Raw genomic sequence first — 23,165 nt, 5'->3', positions numbered from 1 at the left:
AGGAGGGTAATGGGAGGTAGCCATCTTGGGGAATTAAGGGGAATGGGAGGTAGACTGCTTGGGGGAGTAAGGGATGGGAGGTAGCCAACTTGAATGAGTAAGGGGAATGGTGGATTGTCTGCTTGGGTGAGAACGGGGAATGCTTGGTAGGCAGCTTGGGAGTGAAAGGGGAATGGGTGGTAGCCAGCTTGGGTTTGTAAAGGGAAAGATCGTAGCCAGCTTGTCGGAGTAAGGGATGGCGGATGCCAGCTTGGGGGAGTAAGCGCAAGAGGAGTTATCCAGCTTGAGGGGAGTAAGGGGAATGGGAGGTAGCCAGCTGGGTGGAGTAAGGGATGGTAGGTATCCAATTTGGGGGTTAATGGGTGGGATATAGCCGGCTTGCGGGAGTAAAGGAAATACGAGGTAGCCAGCTTGGGGCATTAAGAAGAATGGGAGATGGCGTACTTAGAGGATTAACAGATGGGAGATAGTCAGCTTGGAGGGTAAGGAATGGGAAGTAGACAGCTGGGGGCGGGGAGACGGGTGGGATGATGGTAGCTTGGGGGATGAAGGAAGGGATGGGGGGCCGCCAGCTTGGAGAAGGGGAATCGGAGGAAGCCAGCTTCGGGCAGTAAGGGATGGGAGGAGCGAGCTTGGGTGGTAACGGATGGGAGGAAGCTAGTTTGAGGGAATAAAGGATGGAAGATAGCTTGGTGAAGTAAAGGATGGGAGGGAGCCAATCTGGGGGAATAATGGATGGAAGGTTGGCTGCTTGGGGGAAGTAAGGGATAGGAGATAGACAGCTTGGGGTAGTAACGGATCGGAGGTAGCCACCTTGGGGAATAAGCGATGTGAGGTAGACAGCTTGGGGTAGTAACTGATTGGAGATAGCCGGCTTGGGGGGAGTAAGCGATGGTAGGCAGCAAGCTTATGGTGTAAGGTGAATGGGAGCAAACCAGCTTGGGGGAGTAAGGGATATGAGGAAGCCAGCTTGGGGGTGTAAGGGATGGAAAGCAGCCAGCATGGAGGTTTATGGTATGGGAGGTAGCCAGCTTGAGGGAGTAAGGGGTATGGGAGGTAGCTTTGGGAATTAAGGAATGGGATGGAACCATCTTGGGGGTGAAAAGGATCGGAGGTAGAAAGCTTGGGGGGGGGGGGTAAGGAATGGGAGGTAGCCAACTTGGGGGAGTAAGGGGAATCAGGGGAAGTCAGCTTGGGGGAGTCGGGGAATGGTGGTAACCAGCTTGGTGAGGGGGGCAGGGGATGGGATGAAGGCAGCTTGGGGATGTAAAGCCAGCTTGGAGAAATAGGGGATTAGAGGCAGCCAGCTTGGGGAATTATGGGATGAGAGGTAGACAGCTTGGGGGAGTAAGGAGAAAGAGAGTTAACCAGCTTGGGGGGAGGAAGGGGAATGGGAGGTAGCCAGCTTGGGGGTTAACGGATGTGCGGCAGCCGGCTTGGGGGAGTTAGGCCCGGGAGGTAACCAGGTTGGGGGCGCAATGGGAATCAGAGGAAGCCGGCTTGGGGGGGAGTAAGGGGTGGGGGGTAGCCGGCTTGGGGCGTAAAGGGTGGGAGGTAGCCGGCTTGGGGTGTAAAGGGGATGCGATGTGGCCCGATTGGGGCAGGGGCAGTAAGGATAATGGGAGATGGGAGTTAACCAGGTTGGGGGTGCAATGGGAATCGGAGGAAGCCGGCTTGGGGTAGTATCTGGAATCGGAGGTAGACAGCTTGGTGGAGTAAGGGATGGATGGTAGCCAGCTTGGGGATTGGGTAGTAAGGGGGTAGGCGGCAGCCAACTTGGGGAAGTAAAGGGAATGGGAGGTAGCCCGGCTTGGGGGGTAACGAGTGGGAGGCAGTCCAGCTTGGGAGGAGTAAGGGATGGGGGAAACCAGCTTGGGGAAGTAAGGGATGGGGGAAACCAGCTTGGGGGAGTAAGGGATGGGGAGCAGCCAGCTTGGGGTAATAAAGGATGGGAGGTAGCAGCTTGTGGGAGTAAAGGGAATGGTAGGCAGGCAGCTTGGGGGAAGTAAGGTGAAGAAACGTAGCCAGCTTGGAGAGTAAGTGATGGAAGGAAGCGAGCTTGTGGGAGTAAGGGATGGGAGGAAGTCGGCTTGGGGAAGTCAAGGAAATGTGAGGTAGCCAGCTTGGGGGAGTAAGGGGGATGTGATGCAGCCTTCTTGGAAGAATAATGATTGGAGAAAGCGAGCTTGGGGGAGTAAAGGAAGGGAGGAATGCAGCTTGGGATGGTAAGTGATGGGGCAGTCAGCTTGGGGAATAAGGGATGGGATGGATGCAGCCAGCTTGGAGGAGAAAATGATCTGAGATATCCAGCTTGGGAAAGTAAGGAATGGGAGGTTGCCTGCTTGAGGGAGAATTGAGAATGGGAGGAGGCGAGCTTGGGGGAGTTTGGGGAAGGGGCGGTGGACTGCTTGGGGGAGTAACGGGAATGGGAAGTGTCCAGTTGGGGGGAGTAAGGGGTGGGAGTTAGCCAACTTGAGGGAGTAAAGAGATTGGGTTGTAGCCAGCTTGGGGGTGTAAGGGATGGAGTAATGGGAGGTAGACAGCTTGGGTGAGTAAGAGGGTTGGGAGATAGCCAGCTTGGGGGAGTAAGGGATTGGAGCAAGCCAGCTTGGCGGAATAAGGGATGGGATGTAGTCAGCTTGGGGAAGTAAGGGGCCTGTGCGGTACCCAGCTTTGTGGAGTAAGGGGAATGGGCGTTAGGCAGTCTGGGGGAATGAGGGTTGGGAGGTAGACAGCTTGGGGGAGTAAGTGATGGGAGGTGACTTGGTGGAATAAGGAATGGGATGTAGTCAGCTTGGGAAAATAAGGGACAGGAGGAACCGACAATCCGCGACACGTCTGCCCGCAGGCCTGGCGCCCCACCTCTGGCCCGCTCCACCTGCCCGGGCATCACCAGGCCAAGCCCCACGACGCCATTGCTGCCACGAGGAGCAGCACCAACACTTACCGCCTTACTGACCGATCTCGGCCCTGGACCAATTAGAATGTCGCTGTCGTCGACCTTCTCGCGCGGCCACCCGTGACCATTGTCGCTGACATCCACCGACATCGCCGATCCCCGCTGCCGCTGCGGTGCCGCCGACCCTCGCTGCCTCAATGGAGCCGCCGACCCTCGCTGCCTCAATGGAGTCGCCGACCCTCGCTGCCTCAATGGAGTCGCCGACCCTCGCTTCCTCAATGGAGCCTCCGATCCTCGCTGCCTCAATGGAGCCGCCGACCCTCGCTGCCTCAATGGAGTCGCCGATCCTCGCTGCCGCTGCGGTGCCGCCGACCCTCGCTGCCTCAATGGAGCCGCCGACCCTCGCTGCCTCAATGGAGCCGCCGACCCTCGCTGCCTCAATGGAGCCGCCGACCCTCGCTGCCTCAATGGAGCCTCCGATCCTTGCTGCCTCAATGGAGCCGCCGACCCTCGCTGCCTCAATGGAGCCGCCGACCCTCGCTGCCTCAATGGAGCCGCCGACCCTCGCTTCCTCAATGGAGCCTCCGATCCTCGCTGCCTCAATGGAGCCGCCGACCCTCGCTGCCTCAATGGTGCCGCCGACCCTCGCTGCCTCAATGGAGCCGCCGACCCACGCTGCCTCAATGGAGCCGCCGATCACCTCGCTGCCTCAATGGAGCCGCCGACCCTCGCTGCCTCAATGGGGCCGCCGACCCTCGCTGCCTCAATGGAGCCGCCGAGCCTCGGTGTCTCACCAATGACGCCGATCCTCGCTGGAACCGCTGAACTTTCGCTGGCTTGCCGGAGCCGCGCAATCCTCGCTGCCTTCCCATTCATCCGCTGACCGGCACTTCCAACCATTCGCCCGCGTTGCCACTCCACTCCCCGCGGGCTTCAACCTGCGACTCTGCCGGCCCTGGCCACTCCACCGTTCACCATTGGGACGCAGCCGTCGCCTAACCAGTGTCCTAGGCTCGGCACCAGGCTTGGAGTCTCCCAGCTGCAGACTCTCACACCACGTGGTTTGACTGCGCTGGGTCCTAATGCACCCCCTCCTCCCACAGGGAACCTCAATAAACAATAGGTGCAGGAGTAGGCCATTCGGCCCTTCGAACCAGCACCGCCGTTCAATGTGATCGTGGCTGATCATCCACAATCAGTACCCCGTTCCTGCTTTCTCCCCATATTCCCTGTCTCCGCTATCTTTAAGAGCCCTATCTAGCTCTCTCTTGAAAGTATCCAGAGAACCGGCCTCCACCACCCTCTGAGGCAGAGAATTCCACCGACTCACAACTCTCTGTGTGAAAAAGTGTTTCCTCATCCCCGTTCTAAATGGCTTACCCCTTATTCTTAAACTGTGGCCCCTGGTTCTGGACTCCCCGAATATCGGGAATTTGTTTCCTGCCTCTAGCGTGTCCAAACCCTTAATAATCTTATATGTTTCAATAAGATCCCCTCTAATCTTTCTAAACTCCTGAGTATAGAAGCCCAGCTGCTCCAACCTGTCAACACGTGACACTCCCGCCCTCCCGGACATTAACCTGGGAACGTCCTTTGTGACGTCGGGAGGCGGGCCCTACTTCCATTGGCCGCTGGCGCTGCCGGTCAGTGGGGGACGGGTCCTGCCATTGGCCGCTGGCGCTGCCGGTCAGTGGGGGACGGGTCCTGCCATTGGCCTTTGGAGCTGCCCGTCAGTGAAGCGGCGGGACCTGGTCGCCATTTACTTGATGCGGTGCGTCACAAGGGCCGGTGCGGGGGGGGGGAGGTGTGAGTGAGTGAGGAAGGGAAAGGGAGGTCTGGGAGCCCTCTGGTTCTCCGTGTGCAGCGCCTGCCTGGCGGCGGGAAGCCGCGGCGCAGTGTCTCTGGTCAGCCGGCGGGTGCAAAGACCCTATAGCGGAGGATCTTTGGGTGGGAGATATGGGAGAAAGAGAATAAAATTGAGTGTAAGACTTTTCTGACTCCAGTGCGGAGACAAGGTTTCTCCCTGTATAAGGTCAAACGTGATAGGAGTAGAATTAGGCCATTTGGCCCATCAAGTCTACTCCGCCATTCAATCATGGTTGATCTATCTAACCCTCCTCACCCCATTCTACTTCCTTCTCACGATTAATCCCTGACACCGTGTTTCGGTACACGGAACAATAATGTACCAATATTAGGAGAAGGGGAGGTGCAACGAGACCTGGGCGTCCCTGTACATCAGTCACTGAAGGTAAACATACAGGTACAGCAGGCAATAAAGAAAGCTAATGGCAGATTGGCCTTCATTGCGAGACGATTTGAGTTTAGGAGCAAGGAGGTCTTACTGCAGTTGTGCAGGACCCTGGTGAGACCACACCTGGAGTATTGTGTGCAGTTTTAGTTTAAGAATAAGGGGTATGCCATTTAGGACTGAGATGAGAAAAACCATTTTTACACAGGGAGTTGTAAATCTGTGGAATTCTCTACCACAGAAGGCAGTGGTAAATGGGGAAGGGATGTGTGGGGGGAGGAAATGTGTGGGGGAGGGGATGTGTGTGTGGGGAGGAGATGTGTAGGGAGGAGGGGATGTGTTGGGGGTGGGCTGAAGGGGTGATGGGGCCCCACACCAACTTGGGGCGCTGAGCATCCGGGCACCGCGCTGAGCCTCCCGCCCGCACGTGAGCTGCTCTGTGCCGTGACATCCGCACGCATGGCACCCTGACGTCACGGCCCCTGCCATTGCGCAAAGTCACGTGGGTGGCGGCATGCATCATGGGAAGGTCACAGTACTGGAGTCACTAGCGGGTCGGGCAGCGTCTGTGAAGCACACGGATAGGGGACATTTTTTTTTGGTCACGACCCTTCTGCAGACCTGAAACGTCGTCTATCCACGTTGACCAGAGATGCTGTCTGACCTACTATGTTACTCCAGCACTGTGCCTTTTTGAGTATGAACCTGCATCTGCAGTTCCTTGTGTCTGCCAAAGATAGGCACAAAGTGCTGGGGGAAAATATCTGCAACATTTCAGATTTCGGGACATTTGGCTACTTGTTCCCGATGTTGGGGGAGTCCAGAACCAGCAGTCACAATTTAAGAATAAGGGGTCGGCCACTTAGGACTGAGATGAAAAAACTTTTTCATCCAAAGAGTTGTGAATCAGTGGAATTATCTGCCACAGAAGGCAGTGGAGGCCAATTCACTGGATATTTTCATGAGAAAGTCAGATTTAGCGCTTTGGTCTAACGGAATCAGGAGATATGGGGAGAAAACAAGAACGGGGAACGATTGTGGATGATCAGCCATGAGCATATTGAATGGTGGTGCTGGCTCGAAGGGCCGAATGGCCTACTCATGCACCTATTGTCTATGTTTCTGTGAAACGTCACCTATCCACAGACGCTGCCCGACCCGCTGAGTTACTCCAGCACTCCGTGACCTTCTTCCCAAGCTGCATGCCGCCCCCGCGTGATTCAGCACCAATGTCGGCAGTCCCCCCTTGGATTGGGGGTGACGTCAGGGCGCCGGTCGTGCGCGCCGTGCGTGCGGCTGAAGTCACGGCTCAGATCGGCTGGCCAGCGGACCTGCAGGCGGGCAGGCGGCTCGACGGGGCGCCCGGACACTTGGTGTCGCAGGTCGGTGCGGCCTCCCTTCTCTCACTTGCCTCCTCACCCCGCTCTCACCCCCTCCTCGCCCCCTCGCTCATCCCCCCGCTCCCCTCCACTTTCTCACACTCTCACCCCCCCCTGCCCTCCCCCCCTAACACCCTCCGCGCCCCCTCCCTCATCCCGTTCTCACCTCCTCCATCATCCCCCCACAGCCCTCTCACCCCCGTGTCCTCCCTCTCCCACTTGCCTCCTCGCCCCCCTCCCTCATCCCCTCCACTACCCTCCACCTTCCCGCCACTCCCCTTCCCATCCCCCCTTCCCCTCCCTTCAAGCACCAGTAATGTTCACGCGTTAGTAATGTCCAGTTTGCCAGCTTGTTGACTCTCTGTGTTCCCCTCCTCCAGGGTTTGTGAGCCGTTGCTGTGGACGGAGAGAAGGGGTGTGAACGGCCATTGAGGGCGGCCAGGGTGCCGGTGAGCCCCCCCCCCCCCCCCCCCCCCCCCCATCTGCTCGGTGTGCGGGCTGACCTTCGAGGGGCTGAGCTTCAGTGGACGACCACATGGCGGGGCACAACAGGGAGAAGCGTTATGAGTGTGACATGTGTGGCAAAGCCTGGCAGCACCCGAGCCATCTAGAGACCCACCGGCGGGTTCACGCAGGAGAACGTCCCTTCGACTGCTCGAAGTGCGGCAACAGCTTTAACCGCTATGAGAACCTGCTGCGGCACAACCGCATGCACACCCGCAAGAGGCCCTTCACCTGCTCCGACTGCGGCAGGAGCTTCAAGATAACGAATGGCCTGAATATGCACCGGCGCGTGCGCACGGGCGAGAAGTCCGATGGCTGCTCCACCTGCGGCAAGAGCTTTGCCCGGTTGTCGGGACTATGGCAGCAACGGCGGGTGCACAGCGGTGAGCGGCCCTTCACCTGCTCTGACTGTGACAAGGGCTTCAAGTCGTCCAAGGACCTGAAGAGGCAAAGACACCTGCTCACCAGGGAGCGGCCCTACACCTGCAGCGACTGCGGCAAGTGCTTCACCCACTCCAACAACCTGCTGAAGCACCAGCATACCCACACTGGGGAGCGTCCCTTCACCTGTGCCCCGTGCGACAAGGGCGCCACCCGCTCCACCCACCTGCTATCCCACCAACAGGTGCGCGACGGCGACCGTCCCTTCACCTGCCCCGTGTGCGGAGAGCGCTTTGCCATGGTCTCCCACGTCCTGTCTCACCAGCGCATGCACACCAGTGGCCAGCCCTACGACTGCCCGTACAGGGGTGAGGCGTTTGACAGCTCGAGGGTGTTGCGGCAGCATCGGCGGGCCCACGTCGGCGAGCAGCTGCTCCCACTGCGGTGAGCATTTCAAGAGCTCACGGGGACTGCGGGAGAACCAGCGGATACACACCAGAGGGAGACCCTTTGAGTGCGCTGAGTGTGGCAAGGGTCACGCCCGCCATGTCCAGCCTGTGGTGAGCGTCCCTTCACCAGCACCGGCGAGTTCACACCAGCCAGCGCCCCTTCACCTGCCCGCTCTGTGACAAGGCCTTTGCCCACCCCTCCAGCCTGCTGGCACACCGCGACGTGGATAGGCGCTGTTCAGGTCGACACAAAATGCTGGAAGGAATGGGTCAAGTTTCGGGTCGAGACCGAAACATTGACCCGAAACATCACCCATTCTTTCTCTCCAGAGATACTGCCTGCCCCACTGAGTTACTCCAGCATTTTGTGTCCTTTCTTTGTAAACAAGCATCTGCAGTTCCTCATTTTTAAACCATTCTGGTTAACCATCTCTGCATCTTCCCAAAAGCCTCCACATCAGTCCTGTAATGGAGTGATCGGAACTGTATACAATACTCCAAATTCTACCTGACTAATGTCCCTTAAAGCTGCACATATACATTCCCCTCTCTCCCCCCTCCCCACACCCTCCCCTCTCCCGCCACTCACTCTCCTCCCCCACTCGTACACATATTTATCCCCACCCCACCCTCTCCCGCTCCCTGTCTCTCTCACACGCCCCCCCCCCTCTCTATCTCTCTCTCCTCCACACACTCTGCCCCCCTCCCCACACTCTCCCATATCCCACCACTCTCTTCCCCCCCCTACTCGTACCCAAATTCTCTCCACACCACCCTCCCGTGCCCCCCTCCTCTCACACACTCCCTCTCTTGCTCCCTGTCTCACACACTCCCTCGATACCCTTTCCCTCCGGTGCATCTACCACACAGAACTATATAGCTTCCCCCCCTCCCCACGTCTACTCCATCCCTCTCCCACATCCTCTCTCTCTGTCCCTCTCACACACACGCCCTCGCTCTTTTTTTTCTTTTCAAAGACATTGTTCGACACAATAATATGATACAACACATCAAATCATAAACAAAAATTACACTATATCAAGTATCATTATAATACAACATTGCATTCATTGTTCACAATACTCTCAACCCCACGCGGTGACAAGCGCCCACAGAAGGCCTCCAGAGTCCCCGTGGACACCGCGTGTTCTCTCTCCATGAACACACATGCAAGGACGTAGGCCCGAAAGAGGGGCAGGCATCCGACTCTAGCCTGACCATCGACCACCAACATGGACCCGCGAATGGCCATCTTGGCCAGGTCCAGGAGAAAACCGACAGGTATGTCCCCCCCCCCCCCGCCCCTCCGCTCTCCCCACACCCTGCCTTCAGTCCAAACACTATAATGGTAGGACTAAAATGCAACCAGAACTTGAGGAACAACCTCTTCAGATATTGGTACAGGGACAGTAGCCTCTCACACTCCATATAAGCGTGGAACACGGGCTCTTCCTCGCCACAGAAAATAGAGGCAGCGGACGAGCCCGTGAACCGACTCAAAAGTTTATTACATGCCACTGCTCTATGCAGCACTCTCCACCCCAGGTCCCCAATGTAAAGGGGGACAATTCCTTTGTAGAGGGACCCCCACTGGTGACCTTCCCCGCCTTCAGGTGGTAACACCGTCTGTCGGGATGGGAAACGAAGGCAAAGAGATGCAGGATGTGCAGGAACATTCTGTACATTGCGCGTCTCTTCGCATCACGAAATGGCATGCAGGTCATTTCAGAAAGGCGGTTCACGTTGTGTGGAGCCGGTGCCCGAGAAATATCCCGGAGCCGAGGCCCGAGGAGCAGAATGAATGAATGAATGAATGAAAACTTTATTGTCATTCAGATATACACCTAGACACAGTGCACCTTGAACGAAATTTCGTTGCATTTGACTCTCCAATCAGGTAAATAGTAAAAGTAAAAGTGCTAGGTGCGTCCATAAAAATGCCTCATGTGCATGGTTCTGTAAAATAAATATATATTAAAAAGTTTTTTAAAAGTGTCGATATTTAAAAAGTTCTAGCCTCGGTTTTGTTGATTGTTCAGTAATCTTATGGCCTGGGGGATGAAGCTGTTGCAGAACCTGATTGTCCCACTCTTCATGCTGCGGTACCTCCTCCCAGAGTTAAGCAGTATAAACAGTCCGAATTGTGGGTGTGTGGGGGCTCTGGTAATGCCCTTAGCTCTAATCAGACAGCGCTTGTACCCCATGTCCATGATGGAAGGAAGAGAAGTCCCAATTATTTTTTCCGCTGTCCTCACCACTCTCTGAAGGCACTTCCAGTCCGCAGCTGTACAGCTGCCGCACCACGTAGAGATGCAGCTGGTCATGACCGACTCAATTGTGCTTCTGTAGAAAGTGGCGAGGATGGGAGGGTGGAGGTGTAAACTTCTCAACCTGCGGAGGAAGTACAACCGCTGCTGTGCCCGTTTTGCCAGAGATGTAATGTTTGTGGACCAGTTTACGGTGTCCGTTATATGCAACCCCAGGAACTTGATCTTTTTCACCTGCTCCACTGCTGAGTTGTTGATGCAAAGTGGAGTGTGACTGGGCTGATTTTTCCTTCTGAAATCGACGACAATATCCTTGGTTTTGTTCACATTTAGGAGAAGGTTGTTCCTGCTGCACCAGCTCACGAGCTGTTCCACCTCCTCTCTATATGCCTGGTCGTCGTTATTGCGGATGAGGCCCACTACTGTTGTGTCATCCGCGTATTTGATGATATGGTTAGTAGTGGACCTGGCGACACAGTCATGTGTCATCAATGTGAAGAGCAGCGGACTCAGGACACAGCCCTGAGGGGATCCGGTGCTCAGTGTGATGACCGAGGAGGTGTTCTTCCCCACCCGCACAGACTGGGGTCTTTCAGAAAGGAAATCCAGGATCCAGTAACCACTCTAGGCGCACGCCTCTCTTCGACACCCGCCACGACTGAGTGAGGACCGGCCACTCCCGCAGCCGCATCATTCCCCTCCCCTCGTGGAGCAACACGCTGGCTAAAAACAACCAAATTCCTTACTCTTAGCACATCCCGGTAGAAAACAGGCAAACCCCTTAGGGCGGGTCGACTGATGCCCGCCACCGGGAGCCGCGAGACCCCCCTTGGACAACGACCCCGTCGAAATAAATACGTGGCCAGAGAGTGCCATCTGGGAGGGGTTCTCTACATACATATACCTCCACAAAGTCCTGCGACGGAGAGCCGCCACCTGGGTACGCACGCATACCAATGACTGGCCGCCCTCCTCTAACGGGAGACTCAGGACTGCTGCGGAGAACCAGTGCTTCCTATTTCCCCAAAAGAAATCCACCAGCTTCTTCTCTAAAGCAGTTACAAATATGGAAGGCGGGACAAGAGTAGCCAGCCGATACCATAACATGGAGGCCACCAGCTGCTTTATGACCAACACCCTCCCCTGAAAGGAAAGAACTCCAAGCAGGCCTGACCAGCGCCCCAGCCGGGCAACCACTTTCGTCTCCAACTCCTGCCAGTTTGCCGACAAGCATCCTCAGTGGGGTTCAGATACACCCCCAACTAGAGGAGGTAACATAGAAACATAGAAATTAGGTGCAGGAGTAGGCCATTCGGCCCTTCGAGCCTGCACCGCCATTCAATATGATCATGGCTGATCATCCAACTCAGTATCCCGTACCTGCCTTCTCTCCATACCCTCTGATCCCCTTAGCCACAAGGGCCACATCTCTCTTAAATATAGCCAATGAACTGGCCTCGACTACCCTCTGTGGCAGGGAGTTCCAGAGATTCACCACTCTCTGTGTGAAAAAAGTTCTTCTCATCTCGGTTTTAAAGGAATTCCCCCTTATCCTTAAGCTGTGACCCCTTGTCCTGGACTTCCCCAACATCGGGAGCAATCTTCCTGCATCTAGCCTGTCCAACCCCTTAAGAATTTTGTAAGTTTCTATAAGATCCCCTCTCAATCTCCTAAATTCTAGAGAGTATAAACCAAGTCTATCCAGTCTTTCTTCATAAGACAGTCCTGACATCCCAGGAATCAGTCTGGTGAACCTTCTCTGCACTCCCTCTATGGCAATAATGTCCTTCCTCAGATTTGGAGACCAATACTGTACGCAATACTCCAGGTGTGGTCTCACCAAGACCCTGTACAACTGCAGTAGAACCTCCCTGCTCCTATACTCAAATCCTTTTGCTATGAAAGCTAACATACCATTCGCTTTCTTCACTGCCTGCTGCACCTGCATGCCCACTTTCAATGACTGGTGTACCATGACACCCAGGTCTCGCTGCATCTCCCCTTTTCCTAGTCGGCCACCATTTAGATAATAGTCTGCTTTCCTGTTTTAGCCACCAAAATGGAGAACCTCACATTTATCCACATTATACTGCATCTGCCAAACATTTGCCCACTCACCCAGCCTATCCAAGTCACCATGCAATCTCCTAGCATCCTCCTCACAGCTAACACTGCCCCCCAGCTTAGTGTCATCCGCAAACTTGGAGATATTGCCTTCAATTCCCTCATCCAGATCATTAATATATATTGTAAATAGCTGGGGTCCCAGCACTGAGCCTTGCGGTACCCCACTAGTCACTGCCTGCCATTGTGAAAAGGACCCGTTTACTCCTACACTTTGCTTCCTGTTTGCCAGCCAGTTCTCTATCCACATCAATACTGAACCCCCAATGCCGTGTGCTTTAAGTTTGTAAACTAATCTCTTATGTGGGACCTTGTCGAAAGCCTTCTGGAAGTCCAGATACACCACATCCACTGGTTCTCCCCTATCCACGCTACTAGTTACATCCTCGAAAAATTCTATAAGATTCGTCAGACATGATTTACCTTTTGTAAATCCATGCTGACTTTGTCCAATGATTTCACCACTTTCCAAATGTGCTGCTATCCCATCTTTAATAACTGACTCTAGCGGTTTCCCCACTACCGATGTTAGACTAACTGGTCTGTAATTCCCCGTTTTCTCTCTCCCTCCCTTCTTAAAAAGTGGGGTTACGTTTGCTACCCGTCAATCCTCAGGAACTACTCCTGAACCTAAAGAGTTTTGAAAGATTATTACTAATGCATCCACTATTTCTGGAGCTACTTCCTTAAGCACTCTGGGATGCAGCCTATCTGGCCCTGGGGATTTATCGGCCTTTAATCCATTTAATTTACCCAACACCACTTCCCGGCTAACCTGGATTTCACTCAATTCCTCCAACTCCTTTGACCCGCGATCCCCTGCTATTTCCGGCAGATTATTTATGTCTTCCTTAGTGAAGACGGAACCAAAGTAGTTATTCAATTGGTCCGCCATATCCTTGTTCCCCATGATCAACTCACCTGTTTCTGACTGCAAGGGACCTACATTTGTTTTAACTAATCTCTTTCTTTTCACATATCTATAAAAATTTTGCAGTCAGTTTTTATGTTCCCTGCCAGTTTTCTTTCATAATCTATTTTTCCTTTCCTAATTAAGCCCTTTGTCCTCCTCTGCTGGTCTCTGAATTTCTCCCAGTCCTCCGGTATGCTGCTTTTTCTGGCTAATTTGTACGCATCATCCTTCGCTTTGATACTATCCCTGATTTCCCTTGTTATCCACGGATGCACTACCTTCCCTGATTTATTCTTTTGCCAAACTGGAATGAACAATTTTTGTAGTTCATCCATGCAGTCTTTAAATGTCTTCCATTGCATATCCACCGTCAACCCTTTTAGAATTAATTGCCAGTCAATCTTGGCCAATTCACGTCTCATAACCTCAAAGTTACCTTTCTTTAAGTTCAGAACCATTGTTTCTGAATTAACAATGTCACTCTCTGTGTTGCGTGCTGAAGGACTGCGCTGACCAGCTGGCTGTGATCTGTACGAGGATTTTCAACCAGTCTCTGGCCCAGTCCACTGTTCCACCCTGTCTGAAGTCCGCAACCATAGTCCCCTTGCCCAAAAAACCCCACATTTCCAGCCTCAACGACTACCGGCCAGTCGCACTCACACCAGTGGTGATGAAGTGTTTTGAAAAACTGGTCCGGGGTCATATCACATCACTCCTGCCCCGAAGCTTTGACCCCCACCAGTTTGCGTACAGAGCGAATAGATCCACAGAGGAGGCTGTAGCCACAGCTCTCCATGCTGCATTGTCCCACCTGGAGCAGCCGGGGAGCTACGTGCGGATGCTCTTTGTGGACTACAGCTCTGCCTTTAATACCATCCTTCCCCACAAACTGGTGGACAAACTGGGGGACTTGGGACTTCCACACTCCACCTGCATGTGGATAAATAGCTTCCTGTCAGCTCGCAGCCAGAGAGTCAGAGTGGGCCATCACACATCCACGGCCCTCAGCCTCAGTACCGGCTCTCCACAGGGCTGCGTGCTGAGCCCCCTGCTCTACACCATCTACACACATGACTGCACCCCCGCCCACCACAGCAACACCATTGTCAAATTTGCGGATGACACTACGGTGGTGGGACTCATCTCCGGGGGGGACGAGTACGCCTACCGGGATGAGGCGGAGCAGCTGACAGTGTGGTGTGGAGAAAATAACCTGCTCCTCAACACCTTAAAGACAAAGGAAATAATAATAGACTTCAGAAAGAATAAAACGGACATGGTACCATTAATTATCAGAGGGGACTGTGTGGAGAGGGTGGCGGATTTCCGCTTCCTGGGAATCCATATTGAGGAGGACCTGACGTGGAGCGTGAACACCTCTGCGCTGCTGAAAATGGTCCAGCAGAGACTGCACTTCCTGAGGGTGCTCAGGAAGAATAACATCACTCAGAGACTGCTGCTGTCCTTTTATCGGTGCTCCATTGAGAGCATCCTAACATACTGTGTATGCGTATGGTACACCAGCTGCACAGCGGCTCAGAGGAAAGCGGTCCAGAGGGCCATTGACAACGCCCAGAGGATTGTCGGCTGCCCTCTCCTTACCTTGGAGGACTTACACAGTTCCCGCTGCATCAAAAAATCCCAGAGTATTATAAAGGACATTTCCCACCCCGGACACTCCCTGTTTGAACTGTTACCGTCAGGCAGACGGTACAGATCTACAAGGACAAGGACAAACAGACTTAAAAACAGTTTTTACCCCACTGCTATAAAGGCACTAAATGTAGCCGCCAAGGAACGCAGGGGCGATACATACTAAGAGACTGTGAAATCGACCGAAGGATGTAGGGCTGGGTGTTTATGCGTGCTATTTTCATGATATTTATTTTAGTTGTTTATCTTTTTTTAAATATTTTACCTTGTATGTATCGTTAGCTTTTAGAAATGTTTGAATGGTGCACTGACTGGCTGACATTTTACAATTTCGTTGTACATGGTTCATGTTACAATGACAATAAAGAAACTATTCTATTCTATTCTATTCTATTCTATTCTATTCTATTCTATATTCTCCATCCTAATGAAGAACTCAACCATATTATGGTCACTCTTGCCCAAGGGGGCACGTACAACACGACTGCTAACTAACCCTTCCTCATTACTCAATACCCAGTCTAAAATAGCCTGCTCTCTCGTTGGTTCCTCAACATGTTGATTTAGATAACTATCCCGCATACATTCCAAAAAATCCTCTTCCTCAGCACCCCTGCCAATTTGATTCACCCAATCTATATGTAGATTGAAGTCACCCATTATAACGGTTTTGCCTTTGTCGCACGCATTTCTAATTTCCTGTTTGATACCATCTCCAACTTCACTACTACTGTTAGGTGGCCTGTACACAACACCCACCAGCGTTTTCTGCCCCTCAGTGTTTCGCAGCTCTACCCATACAGATTCGACTTCCTGCAAACTAATGTCCTTCCTTTCCATCTCCTCTCTAATCAGCAACGCTACCCCACCTCCTTTTCCTTTCTCTCTATCCCTCCTGAATATTGAATATCCCTGGATGTTCAGCTCCCAGCCTTGGTCACACTGGAGCCATGTCTCCGTGATCCCAACTATATCATAGTCATTAATAGCTATCTGCACATTCAACTCATCCACCTTATTACGAATGCTCCTTGCATTGAGACACAAAGCCTTCAGGCTTGTTTTTACAACACTCTTACCCCTTATACAATTTTGTTGAAAAGTGGCCCTTTTGATTTTTGCCCTGGATTTTCCGGCCTGCCACTTTTATTTTTCACCTTGCTACCTATTGCTTCTACCCTCATTTTACACCCCTCTGTCTCTACGCTCACACATTTAAGAAACCATTTCCCTTTAACTCCATCCTCCACTAGCCCATTCGACACCCCACCCCCCTTATTCAGTTTAAAACCACCCGTGTAGCAGTGGCAAACCTGCCTGCCAGAATGCTGGTCCCACACCTGTTAAGATGCAATCCGTCCCTTTTGTACAGTTCCCCCTTACCCCAAAACAGATCCCAGTGATCTAAGAATCTAAATCCCTGCCCCGTGCACCAGTTCCTCAGCTACACGTTCAGGTCCCGTATCTCCCTGTTCCTGCTCTCGCCAGCACGAGGAACTGGAAGCAAACCGGAGATAACAACCCTGGAGGTCCTGCTTTTCAGCATTTTTCCGAGCTCTCTAAAGTCACGCTGCAGAATATTCATCCCCTTCTTTCCGACATCGTTTGTGCCGACATGCACTACCACTTCCGGATGTTCACCTTCGCCCTTGAGGATTTTCTGCACTCTGTCCGTGACATCCTGGATCCTGGCACCAGGAAGGCAGCACACCATCCTCGCATCCCGTCTGTTGCCGCAGAAACCCCTGTCCGTACCTCTCACAATGGAGCCTCCGACTACAATGGCGTTGCCTGCCTTAGGCCTTTTTGGTTTTGGCTCAACAGCCCTATTCGCATCACAAGCCAGTCCGCCGCCCAGTGTAAACACCTCTTCTGTCCCGACAGCTTCTAAGTGGGTGAACCTGTTCACAAGAGGTACAACACCCGGGGACGTTGGCATTCCATGCTTCCCTCCCGTTCTCACTGTCTCCCACCTTCTCTCTTCCAGTACCTTAGGTGTAACAATCGTACTGTAGGACTTGTCGAGGAACGACTCCGTTTCTCGGACGAACCGGAGGTCATCCACTTGCTTCTCCAGTTCCCCAACACGGCCCTTCAGGAGCTCTACCTGGATGCACTTTTCGCATTTGTAGTAGCCAGAGGCACCAGCGGTGTCCTTGACCTCCCACATACTGCAAGCATCACACTGAATCAGCTTGCCTGACATCTCCTTCTTTCGTCTCTCCCTCTGCGGTGTTTTGCGTAGTCTCCTCTCCTCAGCCTCCTCTCCGAAGACTCTCGAGCCAAAGACTCACACTTTACTCACAGGGCACTTTCCTCACAAGGCCGCTCACTCACTGCCGCTCGCTAAGAGCAGTCTTGCTTAAATTGACTGATAAATTGCCTGATTTACCAATTTACAAATTCCTCAGTTTTCCCAGCACTGATTAACTTCTCTCCTCCCACTTGGGCTAGAGCCAATCAGTCGTATCTCTTGCTTAGCTCCTGCTGCTGTTGTTGCTCCCAAAGCTACAGCAGTTCTGAGTCAAGTCTGCCTGTCCTTGACCTGTACTTAAACTGTTTTCACTTCTCTCCTCCCACTTGGGCTAGAGCCAATCAGTCGTATCTCATGCTAAACTCCTGCTGCTGTTGTTGCTCCCAAAGCTACAGCAGTTCTACAGCAGAGGTGCGTGGTGCTCCACGCATACATTGTCATCCCCTCCGGCAGGGAGTCTGGCCCACTAAAAGTACGGAGCACTTACTCCAGTTAATCCTGGCAGAAGATGCAGCCGAGAAAATCTCCTGGCAGTCACGCATCCTCCGCAAGTCACCAGGATCAGTGAACATAAGGAGTACATCATCGGCATACGCCGAAAGAACCACCTCCACCCCAGGGCTAGGTAGGGCCAGGCCTGTCAACCTCCTCCGAAGAAGACACAGGAATGGCTCCACACAGACCGAGAACAACTGACCTGACATGGGGCACCCCTGACGGACCCCACTCCCAAAATGAAAGGGAGCCAACAACACACCATTAACCTTCACAAGACACTCCACTGCAGCATTCAAAAGGCGGACCCGGGCCACAAAATGCGGTCCAAATCCAAACGCTTGCAACGTCCCGAAGAGATATTCATGCTCTACCCTATCAAAAGCCTATTCCTGATCTGGAGACAGAAAAACAGCTGACTAACCAGTACCCTGGGCTAGATGAATCAGGTCCCAAACCAGGTGAATGTTATCCTGAATGGACCTGCCAGGGACTGTATAGGACTGGTCAGGATGAATCAGTTGAGACAGCACGGAGCCCAGGCGATTTGCCATGGCCGTGCAAAAACTTTATACTCTGTACATAGGAGAGAGACCGGGCGCCAGTTCTTCAACACGTGGTGTTCGCCCTTCTTGGACAGCAAAACGACAACTGCCCTACGCCACGAGAAGGGCATCTCCCCGGTCGCCAGGCTCTCTCCCAGAACCAATATGTAGTCACCCTCCAGGATATCCCAGAAAGTTCTAACAAACCCTCCTGAGCTTATGCAAGACACGAGTCAACTCCTCCAAAGATATAGGGCCATCAAGAAGATCGGCCACCTCCCTATCTACAGTCGGTAGACCCTCCCACAGGTCCTGCTGAGCCTTCCCGCTGACTCCACCTGCGGAGAACAGTACAGGGACCTGACCAAGGCACTAGTCCTCTCCGGATCAGTGACAGAGGAGCCATCATCTGCGAGTAGCTCTACGAGCTGCTTATGGGCTCCACGCCTCTTCTCCAGAGAGAAAAAGTACGGCGAAGCTCGGTCCAGATCGTGCAGCATCTGGACCTGCGACCTCACGTAAGCGCCTCGGGACCGCTCAAGTTGCAGGTTCCTCAAGGCTTCCTTCTTCTCGTGAAACACTCCCCATTCGCAGGAGTCATCTCCAACCCGACCCAGGCGAGACTCTGTGTCCAGCAGCTCCCTCTCAAGCCTCTCGATCGCCGAGTCCCGCCGCCCGGTCGACCCCCACGTATATTGCTTACAAAAAAGACGGATCCGAGCTTTCCCCACATCCCACCACTGCCTAAGGGAAGAGAAGCACCTCTGCCTCTCTCTCCACCTTATCCAAAACCGACTGAATGACTCCCGGAAACACCGATCCTCCAGCAGCCGGTTATTAAAGTGCCAGTACGCAGACCCGGCCCGAGCGCGCGCTGGATTAAAATCCACACGCACCAGACAGTGGTCCTGAGGCCGCTGAGACACGGGAAACAAACGCTCGGGAAATATATATTCGATCAATGCGGGAACCACCTCCCTCAGACCTCCGCGAAAAAGCAGTGGAATCAGGGTGGAGGTCCCGTCACGCATTAACCAACTCAAAGGATTCAATCAACCCTCTCAGCTTCTTCGCTACAGCAGGGGCACACTGAGTACCAGAACGGTCTCGTACCTCAAGTGTGCAATCAAAGTCTCCCCCAAGGAAGACACACTCTTCCCTATCAATAGTGCTCAACAGAGCAGTCACCTCCTGAGGTAGGCCGGCCTGCATCGTGCCGGAGCTGGGGGCATACACGTTAATGCAATGCAACGGCATGCCATCCAGGCTCACGGTCAGATGGAACAAACGTCCTGGCACATCTTCTGGCACTTCACTGGGCTTTTTCACGGGGCGAGTTGACGCAAGATGTCACCAAAGTGAAGTGGTCGTGGTCCAGCACGAGTTTCGCACGATCGTAGATAAAGCGTTCCCACGGTACTCGGCATTTCTGTTATTTGTTCGAGTGACTTGTCCATCTCCCGAGCTTTCCCGTTAATCTTGAATGAACATCGTGAACTGTAGTGTTGTTAATCACGTGGCACAAATGATGTTACTTTGTTTTCACACACTATATTGGTTTTTTTCACACACTATATTCCTCCCTTGGTTGAATTGGCTCATTTGGAGACATGCCTATACTAAGTATTTTCGAGTACAGGACGGTGGTTATTTCATTGACGCGCTGTATGCAGCAGCCCACTATGTGAATCGAGAACGCTTGCGTGAAGGCAGAAGGGTGAGATTAATTAAAAAGAGAATTAAGAGGAAGTCTCACTGGGTGAAGCCCATCTTTCAACGGAGACCTCAATTTGGACAATATGACCAGCTGCTTAATGTGCTGTGCGAAGAGGATAAAAGTGCATTCACAAACTTTGTCAGAATTTCACCCGAGCTCTTTAATGAGCTGAAGAATAATCTGGGGTTTTGTAGACAAATGTTGTTTGGTGTGATGCACCTTCTCTCAATATGTGCAAGAAGTCGTCTTTTTATTTTTTCAAATAGGAATAAAGACTTTGTCTCACATTGACCGTGATGGTTGTCTTATTTTATTATCTACTGAGAGGTGAAACTTTCAAACGTTTAACCAGTCAGCAGACAGACAATAAATAGTAACAATCGAGCCATAAATGGTGTATACATGGTGAAGGGAACAACGCTGTGTGCAAGATAATGTTTAAAATCATGCGAGGAATCGATCGGGTAGATGCACAGTCTCTTGCCCAGAGTAGGCGAATCGAGGACCAGATTACATAGGTTTAAGGTGAAGGGGAAATGATTTAATATGGATCTGATTAAATACTGTCAGTAGTAAACCCGATCAAAAACAACATCAGGACGTCTATTAAACACCAGAGATCCCAGTAGACACCCAGCCGAGACTTATTACAGGTCTAGTGGAAAGACACAAAGCGCTGGAGCAACTCAGCGGGTCAGTCAGCATCGCTAGACAACATGGATAGATGATGTTTCGGGTCGGGACTCTTCTTCAGCGCTGAGTTACTCCCGCATATTGTGTCTTTCCAATGCAGATTAGCGTCTGCGATTCTTTGCTCCTGCATTACGGGGTCTATCTCGATTCCCGACAAAGTCTAAAACCCATCCTCCAGAGTTCTCAGCCCAGGGCGCCAATAAACAAGCCCTTAACTCCACACTGGGGACAGAGGCTGAGAGGTGTACAAAACCATGAGACGAACAGGCAGGTAAATAGACAGAGGCCAGGGTAATATATGTCCTTTGCCCACAGAGGGGATTCGAGGACCAGAGGGCATAGGTTCAAGGTGAGGGGGGAAGATCTAATAGGAATCTGAGTGAGGGGTAACATTTTCGCACAAAGGGTGGTGGGTGTATGGAACAAGCTGCCAGAGGACGTTGTTGAGGCTGGGTCCATCCCTACATTTAAGAAACATTTAGACAGGTACATGAATAAGACAGGTTGGGAGGGATATGGACCAGACGCAGGCAGATGGGACTAGTTTCGATGGGACATTTTGGCCGGTATGGGCAAGTTGAGCCGAAGGGCAGGTTTCCACATTGTAACTCGATAAAGTCAGTGAGTATACGATCTAAGATAGTCCGAGGGTCTCGGATGAGGTAGGTAGTAGTTCAGGAATGCTCTGAGGTTGGTGTTAGGATGGTTCAGTTACATAAGTGCTCAAATGTAGGCAACGTTTTCACAGTGGACGCTCCGAGACTGTGCAGCGGGCGATTGTCGTATTGGCTGGGACTCCTGTTATCCATGCAGGGGGTTGACCTCAGTCTGAAGAAGGCTCTCGACCCGTTCCTTCTCTCCAGAGTTGCTGCCTGTCCGGCTGAGTTGCTCCAAGCAACTGGTGTCTATCTTCAAAGGACTGACCACCGGGCTGGATGTCGGGGCTGGCGTGTTGCGTTTCACAGACCGAACTGTCCAATTAATGGTAACAGATGGGCACTGAGGGAAGTCCCCCCCCCCCTCTCTGTTTCTCTGCCCTTTCTTTAACTTTTGTGCCTCTATGCAAGTATCTCGCGAGCCATCCCAGACTGCCCATTTCTGCTCCCCCTCGTCTTTAATAACTACATTTCCCTAAAAATTACTATCTTTGTTAGTTATAGGAGCAAAATTAGGCCATTCGGTCCATTAAGTCCACTCCGCCATTCAATCGCGGCTGATCTATCTCTCCCTCTCAACCACATTCTCTTGCCTTCTCCCCATAACCTCCTGACACCCGCACTAATCAGGAATGTAACTATCTCTGCCCCTATTCTTCACCCTTTTGACAGTAGTTTTGTTTTATTGGAGACGCGGGAGACAGCGGATGCTGGAATACTGAGCAAAACACGAAATGCTGGAGGAACTCGGTGCATTTGTGTTTAAGAAGGAACTGCAGATGCTGGAAAATCGAAGGTACACAATAATGCAGGAGAAACTCAGCGGGTGCAGCAGCATCTATGGAGCGAAGGAAGTAGGCAACGTTTCGGGCCGAAACGTTGCCTATTTCCTTCGTTCCATAGATGCTGCTGCACTCACTGAGTTTCTCCAGTATTTGTGTGTGTGGGTGGGAGGGAGGGGGGGGGGGAGGGGGGAGAGAGATAATGCAGCCTGAAGAAAGTGTCGCCAGTCCATTTCCCTCCGTAGATGCTGCCTGGCCCGCGGAGTTCCTACAGTCTTAGAAACTGCTTTAGACAAAAAGAGACACAAAACTGTTGGAGTAAAATAGCTCAGCAAGTGAGGTACCTGAACACTCAAAAATGAAAAAGAATGAAAATGTGATTATTTCACCTCCCTTCAACTATTTTGTGTTTCAGCATGAGAGCGATTATAACATTAGAGACATTCATCTTGTAGTGATTTCTTAATGAAGAATTGCAGACATCATTCTGATAGTAAAAAATATATTTATTTAACAATGAGGTAAAACAAGCACTGACAATCAAACTGCTCAGTTACTCACCGTTCGCAGGAGTTCCCACGGTACCCGCAAGAGTTATTACGGATATCGCACGGATATCGCACTGGCCACTATGTTCATACAATGTTGCAATGCTTACCCACAAGTTTACAAGTCACTCTTGGAGAAATTCAAACTTTCTTGAATTACACGACTACCTGCCGTTAGCGCCACGGTGGTCCACGGTGGTCCACGAATGCCGTAATGTTATTGCACGAGGTTCCCACGATGTTAAACTCTGGTTCACTCTTGCGTCAAGTCGCCCCGTGAAAAAGCCACTTTAGAACATTTTGCAGGAAATTCTGAGCCAACAGAAAGGCCACCCCACTCGAATTCGAGCTAAGATGGCTCATGTAGACCCCCCCCCCCCCCCCCACTCCAATCTCCAGATGGGTTCATCACTAACAACGGTATGCGTCTCCTGCAAAAAACACACTGCATATTTCCCCTCTCTAAGGACTGATAAAAGCTGAAATCTACGAAAATTCGCTCTATTCCCGTTTAAGTTTAATGTGGCTACTTTGATTGTGCAGTCACACTAGATTGAGACCCTCATACTCCCCGTAGACTCCATAACTCTCTCTCTTAGGAACTCCAAAAATTCGCCAAACTGGCACTTCTCAGAGTCAGGAAGATCACTATCAT

General features: G+C 52.3%; 1 long non-coding RNA gene across 1 annotated transcript; it reads right to left on the bottom strand.

Annotated features, from left to right (window-relative positions):
- Positions 1-5,849: 5,849 nt before the first annotated feature.
- LOC116982343 lies at positions 5,850-6,960 on the bottom strand. The gene is made up of 3 exons (XR_004414433.1): positions 6,841-6,960; positions 6,337-6,339; positions 5,850-5,861 (listed from the first exon to the last, which is right to left on the bottom strand). It is a non-coding gene; the product is annotated as an uncharacterized LOC116982343 (long non-coding RNA).
- Positions 6,961-23,165: the final 16,205 nt, after the last annotated feature.

Source organism: Amblyraja radiata, chromosome 16 (genome assembly GCF_010909765.2).
Source record: "Amblyraja radiata isolate CabotCenter1 chromosome 16, sAmbRad1.1.pri, whole genome shotgun sequence".
Taxonomy (NCBI): Eukaryota; Metazoa; Chordata; class Chondrichthyes; order Rajiformes; family Rajidae; genus Amblyraja; species Amblyraja radiata.
The sequence above is the reverse complement of the archived record's forward strand: the minus strand, read 5'-3'. Positions and strand labels throughout refer to the sequence as shown.